An 8093-nucleotide genomic window follows, 5' to 3' on the forward strand; every position below is an offset into this window, starting at 1 on the left:
GGAGAACTCACGCGAATTCAAACCAATAGACGAGAGGCCTCAAAGTATACAGATATATAGCCGCTGTCGGTAACACTTTCAATGAAGTCTATTGAACATTTTCACCGTTTTTGCCAAGGAAAAACATACTGAAAAGTTGTCCAATTTGAATTTTTTAGGTTTTTACTAGTACAGATGTAAACAGTAAAAAAAAAGAGAATTACATAACAATTGCTGAAATGGCAAAATAAAATTTAAAAGGTAACAAACTACAGAATGTTTTGGGCAGTGGATATTAGTAGGCCTACATTTAAGCAAAAATAGTCAAATTGCCCCTAGAAATGTTTTTTTGAGAAAAAACCTAGAGATCATGCTCATTGTAATACAAATGTAAATACTGAACTATTGATGGTGATTCATTTGGTAAAATATTATAACGCTGATAGCACACATACATCTCGGAGACGTCTATTTGATGTCTGCATTTACATCTGCAAGACATTTTTTTTAGAGAGTTTGCTCATCTGCAATACGTCTATAGGACGTTTCCTTTTAGATGTCAAATAGACGTCTATTAGATGTCTTTAAGATGTTTATGACTTGTTATTGATTATGTGTTACAAAAAATATATAACTATGAAAAACCTTTATCATTTATTATAGTGAAACTGGTGACAGCATTTACAAGAACATAGAATTGACAGATATTGCATTAAGGGATTACGAAAACATTCAAGTTGCATTATTTAAAGACTTCATAGAAAGTGTTACTTTCTAACACATTACTTTATAATGTGTTACATTACAAAACTGATCCAGTTATAACAAACAGATCCAGTAAATGCAAGCAGATACATAAATAAATGAACGAACGGCATTCTCACTCTCTTTATGTCAATTTGTCACTGCAGATGTACATTCTTCCTTCTTTTTTTTCTTCCAAAATGGATGATTATGAAATGTGTTTATGTTAGTCCTTACAATGGTTCAATTTGTCCAGCAAATGAAGTCAGCTGTCATCCTCATTTGGTCTGTCGTTTACAAGCATTTCATGTTGTGCGAGTGAAGTTAAGCTAACCTGCAGCTCTCTCAGTCTATAAATCCAGTAGGGGTTCAGAATCAGATCGGGTTTACTAATAAAACAGCATGTTTTCAATTATGCCATACAAGCACTGCAAAGAGATCATATTATTTATTGAGTTTTAAAAACTCTTGAAGACAGGGTAGATAGATATTCCCCCTATAATTACATCAATTCAGTTATACATAGCAAATGCAGTCAAATGTCAACATCTAACAGGCATATCATATATATGATCTGTAAATGAATTATGCTGAAAATGCCCAATAAATGACGTTGAGTTTGTGCCGTTATGTTGAAATCTCTTTAACATCATACATTTTTTTTTGAGTAAAAAAACATTTTTAAGAGGTGAACAGTTTTAAGGGTATTTTGTTAAGCTAATGCTTGCGAAAAAAATAAATAAAAATGACATTTTATAGTAAATTAAAAAAACGGTTATTTTAAATTTGAATAATATTTCACAATGATTTTACTGTATTATTGATAATATAAATGCAGCTTTGGTGTGCGTAAGAGATTTCTTTCAAAATTCTTTTAAAACTCTTACCGAACCCAAACTTTGAAAATAGTGTTCTTATATTTAATACAATTTTACAGTAATAAATAAAGCCACAACTCACATTGCTTTCATCATCTTTATCACAATTAATAGGAAGTTACATTTCAAGCTAATGCCTTAAAGTTAATGCTTAACCTGTTGAAGAGGCTGTTTGAACTGTCAGTGAATGATAATTCTACAGCAAATCAGCAGGCGCTCCATATGAAGTGGTCATTGTCAGTTTGATGAATCTCATTTAACTAATGGCTCCTTTGAGATCAGATGTCTACAGGCAGACATTAGTCAGATCTCAGATCCTTTCATCTAAATCAGAGAGCAGATGGTGGGTGGGAGGGTGAGTGTGTGTTTGCTGAGCATCTGTTTGTTATGGACACTGCATTGGATCTTAACTGCACACCTCAATTAAATAGACTCATAATGATAATGACTTTGGATTGATCAATTAATGTGAACTGAGTCGATGTGAAACAACGGACCAAACACTCATTAATGGATCAGTGATGCTAATTTTAACACCTGTTGCAATGTGTCAAAAAATATCAAGACAAACTCAATATGTGTGACCCTGGAGCACAAAACCTGTCTTAAGTCGCTGGGGTATATTTGTAGCAATAGCCAACAATACATTGTATGGGTCAAAATTATCGATTTTTCTTTTATGCCAAAAATCATTAGGATATTAAGTAAAGATCATGTTCCATGAAGATATTTTGTAAATTTCCTACTGTAAATATATCAAAACTTAATTTTTGATGAATAATATGCATTGCTAAGAACTTCATTTGGACAACTTTAAAGGCGATTTTCTCAATATTTAGATTTTTTTTGCTCCCTCAGATTCCAGATTTTCTAATAATCATAATTAGAAATAATTGCATCTCAGCTAAATATTGTCCTAACAAACCATACATCAATGGAAAGCTCATTTACTCATCTTTCAGATGATCTATAAATCTAAATTTCCAAAAATGGACCCTTATGACTGGTTTTGTGGTCACATATCAGGATTCATTATCATCAATTTTTATTTTAATAAAATTATCATTCTTCTTACTATGCAGTACAATTTATTGACCCCGGTAGGTTAGTAAGGTTTCTTTTTTTAATAAATTAATACTTTTATTCAGCAAGGATAAATTAAATGTATCAAAAGTGTCAGTAAAGACATTTATAATGTTACAAAAGATTTATCTTTCAAATAAATGCTGCTCAGATATGCATATAATATGCAAATCATCATATTAGAATATGGATCGTGTGACACTGAAGACTGGAGTAATGATGCTGAAAAATCAGCTTTGCATCACAGGAATAAATTACATGTTAAAATATATTCAAATAGAAAAGAACTATTTTAAACGGTTATAATATTCCGAAACATTACTGCTTTTATTGTATTTTTTATCAAATAAATGTAGCCTTGGCGAGCATAAGAGTCTTCTTTTAAAAACATGAATAAATCTTACCGACTTGTTGAACAGTAGCGTGTGTTCATATATTTAATCAAATATTAATAAATACAATCACAACTAAACTATAATATTTCAATATTTTAGTTTGAATAGATGTTACTATTTGTTTACCCAATTTAAATATTCATTTATTCTATTAATGTATCTGTTAACAAACAACGCAACCTCTCAGTTGATGAATATATACATTTTATTAGGAAATAAGACGCATGTATATATTTAAGAAAAACATTCATGCCGCAGAAGATACAGTACAGTAAGAGGGTCTTTCTTTAGACTGTTTCAGGCCAGTCCAACATTCAGCAGCACGTGAGATACGGCTAAAGTAAACGCACTGCAGCGATCTTACTGCATTTTACATCCGTTACAACAGGTCTACCAAACACAAGGTTTGTCTCAAGTCACAAAATGGAAAAAAAATAGGAAATAAACAAATATTTGGCACAGTGTGTCAATCACTTAAGAGAGTCAAGAGTGTTTTTTCAGCTTCTGCAATTTTTAGGTATGAATATGACTGTTGTACGATTTATGCTTGTGTTTAAACCTAAGAACAACCTATAATTTCAAATTGCAAATGTTCTGATCTTATCGACATGTTTCCCTTGGCCCAGCAGTCACCATTTATCTGGAACTTTTCACCACTATCCATCTTCTGGATAGACACTATATAATAATACAGAATATATTTTTCAACAGTTCTCGGCAGATCCCATTACAATGCCTCAAACAAGTTTAATTTTTTAATAAAAAAGAAAAGAAGAAAGTCAGAGACAGAAAGTAGAAATAACTTAAAAAAGGTTAACATAAAATAAGCAATGTGTCTAATTTCACAATTGCTACGAAAAAACTCTTTTACTATGTTCTACGTATGTTCACATCATTGCGAAGTAAAATAATTCCCCAAAACGAGTGCAAACATGAACGGCTACATACACGTTTAACTTAGCATGCTAATAACAGTGCACATAAATCTCAAAAGAGTGTAGTGTTTGTGTTTATCTGTAAAATCTCAAATGCTAAGTGACATCGATGCCGAGCGACTCTGTAGTCTCCTATTGAACCACGGTTTGAAGCGATGCCCTCGAGAACAGTAAATTATGTTGACCATACCATGAATCAACTACAACAAGTCCATTATTGACAGGTGGGCCGTACGGTTTAACCCTCGTGCGTAAATAATGCATGGGGGTGTTCAGATTATATTGACTGAATCGATACATTCAAAATCATGGCCCTGTCATATCTGGATATAATCGCTTGTAGAGGTTTGTGAATAGTTTGATTTGGATTTGAAATGAGGAACATGTTGCTGAGGACATTTAAAGGGATATTTTACTATAAAAGTGTGTCAAATTCTGATTCTTAAAAGGACGGTTCACCAAAAAAAAAGCAAATTCTGTAATTCTCATCATCAAGTTGTTCTAAATCTCTATGAGTTTTTATTTTTCATCTGTTGAGCACAAAAGAAGATATTTCGAAGAATGTTGGTAACCAAACAGTTGACGGTAGCCATTGACTTCTATAGTATGGAAAAAATACAATGTAAATCAATGGCTATTGTCAACCGTCAACTGTTTGTTTACCAACATTTTTCAAAACATCTTCTTTTGTGTTCAACACAAGAAAGAAGCTCATACAATAATGAGTTAATAATGACAAAATGTTCACTTTGGGGTGAACTATCCCTTTAATAACATTTCTGAGCATCTGTGACTCCGCAACAATTTAAAAGGTGATTCAATAACAGTTAAGAAGCACTACGTATTTACAATTTAAAGTAATTTCATAAAGCATTGAATAAAGCAATTTACAAACCAGCATATTACCACACAAAATATAAAAATGGGTCATTATGACTAGCTTTAAATGGATTTAACGCTGGACCAACACCATTGAGAAACTATTTTACCCCAGTTACCCAAGATTCGACACAATTAAAACAACAAAAACATCTGAAAGCGCTATGCTCCACATTAGCATTCGCATTGCACTAGTGCTCTAATTAAAAGTCTGGGGGCTTCCAGGCCAGCCCACTCTGGGTGGGATTTCCATAATTCACAAGTGCTAATGGCTTCATAACTCGTCCCTTGCTGTCCTGTACATATTCTATCGATCCAAGAGTCTGACTAACAACCCCGCAGAGATAATGACTGAAGCCGACAGCCGTAAGTGCTGAGGCCAGTGTAAATGCAAAAACACGCGCTTATGAAGCCATACTCACGCATGCAGGAAGAATAAGAACTGAAAAGCAACTAGCAGAACAGTGTTTTACCAGAATGATCGCTATACACACTATGAATGAACTGCAATGCAAAGCGATTCTGGATTCCGGATTGAAACAGCAACCGAAGCTTGTGCGTCGCAGCAGCTTGTGTTTGGATATGCTTAGCATACTTGTACTTGTATTCACATCCTTACAATGAGTACTGTAAAAGCACACCAATGGAGTTGGAATTTTAAAGCTTTGCCATAGTAATCCGCAGAGGTTTACATACTCTATGCAAAGTGTAAACCTAAAAGTCAGGAGTTGAGAGCTTTGAGAAGTGCCTTTGTGTTCTTTCTCGATTGTGTCCTATTCTGCTTTGTTCAGGTATTTCTGAAGTCACGCTGAACATACTTGAAGTCTTTGTTAAATGTATATTGTGAAACCAGAGAACACAGCTTTTAGAAATGAACAGTTCCTGTGTTTTGTGCCCACTTGATTTTGGCAGGAGGTTTTGGGGTGTCCCGTGCGGTGGGTGGGTCAGTGGTGTAGGGGTCTACTCATATCTCGGTGTGTGTGTACTTGTTGTAGAGCCTTGGCATGATCGGTAGAGATGTTCACAGAATAACCTCTAGGTACACATCAACAACACAGGAAGCCCTGATGAAAAGAGAAAGACTGGTTAGGAACATATACAGTATAAATATATGAAAACATGCATTAGACGTTTAGACTCATTTGTTTGGTTTATGAGTATTACACTCTTAAAAAGAAAGGTGCTTCACGAAGCCTTTTTGTCTAAATGGTTCCATAAAGAACCTTTAACATCTGAAGAACCTTTCTGTTTCACAAAAGGTTCTTTGTGGCGAAAAAAGGTTCTTCAGATTACTAAAAAGGTAAGAAAGAGATGGTTCTTTAAAGAACCTTTGACTGAATGGTTCTTTGTGGAACCAAAAATTATTCTATGGCATCGCTGTGAAGAACCTTTCAAGCACCTTTATTTTTAAGAGTGTAGACATAAAATACTTTTTGAAGGCCACTGCAATGAATTACTGAGAGAAAAGGGTGATTGAAAATTATGAAAAAGTGGTAACATTCACTTCCCATTACACAGTATACTGAATTTTTAACCCAAAATCTTGATCTTGGTGAAATTAGTTTACAGTTTCCACTGTGTATATTCCACTAAATGAAAAACATTATTAGATTTTGTTTTTAATTAGCGTAGAAAAAGTGTAAACAGTGTAAATATAAGGAAAGAAATTGGTTTATGAACGTATATGAAATATGAAGAAAATTTTGCATGATAAAATGAATATTTGTATAATATTGCAGAGAAGCGAGTTTTCCAGGTGATGTCTCATTTTGTCATTTGAAACATTATATTATTGTACGATACTTTATAATATAAATTCTTCTGTTTTGCATCACATGCATTACATTATAATGTAGTATAAAACATTATAACAAGATATTTGGTTCCACCCATTAAAATTCCCTAGTAAAAAACTAATATGTTTAAAATATGTTTATTTCATACTAAGTTCAAATCTATTAACATATTTGCTGACATATCACTCGAGACTAACTGATATCAAAATTATAATAAAACTGTATTTGGAGTATCACTTGTGCACAATGCACATCTCTTAATATTAAGCCTAAAATGTCTTTTAATGCCACTATTGATGAGAATCATATGATCTTTAGATAATATCAGTCTTTAAATGCGAGATATTTAAAGTGTACCTGAAGTATACTAGCAATAGTTCCACTTTAGCCCAATCAAATATACTTTAACAGTACTTCCACACAATTAAAGTGCATTAAGCACAAAATTAGTTGTTCCAGTTTTGCCGACTTTAAATATACCAGTTTAGTATACTAATAGTACAATTACTGTGTATTTTTATTAAGCACATAAATATGTAAATGTATTTCAAATACATTTTAGTATATTTTTTCACTAGGGTTAGGTTCATCTGGATGTTCTTGTAATTACATTCAAAGTGGTCTAAATGGTTTAGCTATTTTACTGAACATTTTTAAGAAAGCAATTAAAGTTTTCAATTTTAGCTGACTGAAATCTTTTACGATGTATATTGTATTGTATTGTTACGCATATAATCTTACTAACTTATTATTAACAACAACAACAAATCTTATTAACTCTTTTAGACCCCAATTCTCTGATTTAAGTATCTAGGAATACTAATGTCTATAATTTAAGTCTATTTGAGCAGCAATAGCAGACTAAATGACAGACCAGCGGCACTAGTAAAGCCATCTAAACCCTAGACAAGCGTAATCTATAGAACACACATAAAACTGGCAGCAAAACATAATCATTGCCCTAAAAATGCCAATAGAGGACAACGATGCAGGATAGATCTGCGTCCTGTGTATCTGTAATTAATGAACACTGCTGCTTTTACGGAATTGCTTGCGTAGGCTTAAGAGTCTGAGAATCCAACAGACATAGATCAGGAGATGAGCGGCGGGACGCGTCTTCAATCACGCGGCACTGAGGTGCTTCATCTCAGCTCAGCGTCACAGCAAATGAGGGCCGAGGGGCAGCTAATGGCTCCTCGGGGAAGATCAGAACAGAGCTCTTGAGTGGACAGACGGCCTTTCTGAGACTACATCCAGTAATGGGAGATGTGTACTTTGTGTGACAAATAATGTGGGCATGAACCTTTTTTCAACATGCTATGTTAAAATATATATAGTTGTGTGTGTGTGTGTGTATGTTTGTGTATGTATATATATATATATATATATATATATATATATATA

The 8093-nt window shown here is 33.4% G+C and overlaps 1 protein-coding gene across 4 annotated transcripts in view; it reads right to left on the bottom strand.

Annotated features, from left to right (window-relative positions):
• Positions 1–4653: 4653 nt before the first annotated feature.
• The window catches only part of LOC107565107 (type I inositol 1,4,5-trisphosphate 5-phosphatase-like), a 38827-nt gene continuing 35387 nt past the window's right edge, over positions 4654–8093 (bottom strand). For all 4 annotated transcript variants that reach the window (XM_016250312.1, XM_016250313.1, XM_016250311.1 and 1 more), the window contains one exon: positions 4654–5957. The gene's annotated coding sequence lies outside the window, so the exon portion shown is untranslated. The remainder of the gene's footprint in view (positions 5958–8093) is intronic.

Source organism: Sinocyclocheilus grahami, unplaced genomic scaffold (genome assembly GCF_001515645.1).
Source record: "Sinocyclocheilus grahami isolate Dianchi unplaced genomic scaffold, SAMN03320097.WGS_v1.1 scaffold982.1, whole genome shotgun sequence".
NCBI classification, from domain to species: domain Eukaryota; kingdom Metazoa; phylum Chordata; class Actinopteri; order Cypriniformes; family Cyprinidae; genus Sinocyclocheilus; species Sinocyclocheilus grahami.